The sequence below is a fragment of the Gekko japonicus genome, unplaced genomic scaffold, assembly GCF_001447785.1.
Source record: "Gekko japonicus isolate JY-2015 unplaced genomic scaffold, Gekko_japonicus_V1.1 scaffold1071, whole genome shotgun sequence".
NCBI classification, from domain to species: domain Eukaryota; kingdom Metazoa; phylum Chordata; class Lepidosauria; order Squamata; family Gekkonidae; genus Gekko; species Gekko japonicus.
The window spans coordinates 2,281-3,591 of NW_015168679.1; the positions used below are offsets into that span (position 1 = coordinate 2,281).

General features: G+C 54.5%; 1 protein-coding gene across 1 annotated transcript in view; it reads right to left on the bottom strand.

The window, feature by feature from the left end:
• RAPGEF1 (Rap guanine nucleotide exchange factor 1) overlaps positions 1-1,311 on the bottom strand; it is a gene marked incomplete at its 3' end in the record, with an annotated part of 81,683 nt that overhangs the window by 1,762 nt on the left and 78,610 nt on the right. The window lies entirely within an intron of this gene.

Below are 1,311 nucleotides of genomic sequence, written 5' to 3' on the forward strand. Positions count from 1 at the left end.
GGGGCGGCCGGAAGCAGGGGGCGGGGCTTCGTCATGTGCCCCGCCCCCCGGTACCTCACCCGAGGGAACTGTGTTCCCCCGCGTTCCCCCCTGAAATGACCTCTGCTGGGCGCACATCTGGGATGTAAAGAGGGCGTGGTGAGAACGATCCCAAAATGGCTGCCAGAGAAGGCGGAGCTGAACGGGGTACCTCCCTCCTTACACTGTCTGGAAGGAGAAGAGCCTGAAAGGGAAAGGGAACCACACCCTGACTAAGGGGAGTCCAGGAACTTGCCAGTCCTCCTGGTCCTCCGGGAGAAACCACTTTCCTTTCAACGAGGGCAGCCAGCGACAACCCTCCAGGAGGAGAAACCACTTTCCTTTCAACCAGGGCAGCCAGCAACAAGCCCTGCCTTACAGTGGTCCCGCCCTCTTTCCTGAAGAGCTTGGCAGGCGCCAATGGAAGTACTGGTGGGCCCCCTGTTGGGGAACACTAGTGTAGACCCTGCCACACAGGAACACACACGAAACTGCCTTATACTGAATCAGACCCTGGGTCCATCAAGGTCAGTGTTATCCACTCTGACTGACAGCGGCTCCCCGGGGTCTCAGAGTGAGGCCTTTCATATCACCTATTATGTGATCCTTTTAATTGGAGATGCCTGGGATTGAACCTGGGGCCTTCTGCGTGCAGAGCAGATGCTCTACCACTGAGCCACGGCCTCTCCAATGCCAGATCATAGAATCACAGAATGACAGAGTTGGAAGGGACCTTGCAGGTCATCTAGTCCAACCCCCTGCACTCTGCAGGAGCATAGCCGAAAGAGAGCCCTACAACATACCCGGAAGATGGTCGTCCAGCCTCCGCCTGAAAACGCCCACCGAAGGAGCATCCGCCACCTCCCGAGGCAGACTGTTCCACTGCTCAACCACTCTTACAGTTAGGAAGTTTTTCCTGATATTTAGCCAGTAACGACTCCCTTGTCATTTCCACCCATTAGATCTAGTCTTGCAACCCGGAGCAAGAGAAAATAGATCTGCTCCATCTTCTACATGACAGCCCTTCAGATACTTGAAGACTGCAATCATGTCCCCTCTAAGCCTTCTCTTTCCCAGGCTAAACATACCCAACTCTTTCAGCCTTTCCTCGTAAGACTTGGATTCCAACCCTCTCACCATCCTGGTTGCCCTCTTCTGGACACGCTCAAAACCCACGCTCAAACCCTCAAAACTGGACACACTCAAAACCCACGCCAGTGTTCCCTCTAAGCTGTGTTAGTGTGAGCCAGCTCACAGTTTTTTAGCCTCTAGCTCACAGATTTTTGTCTTGGC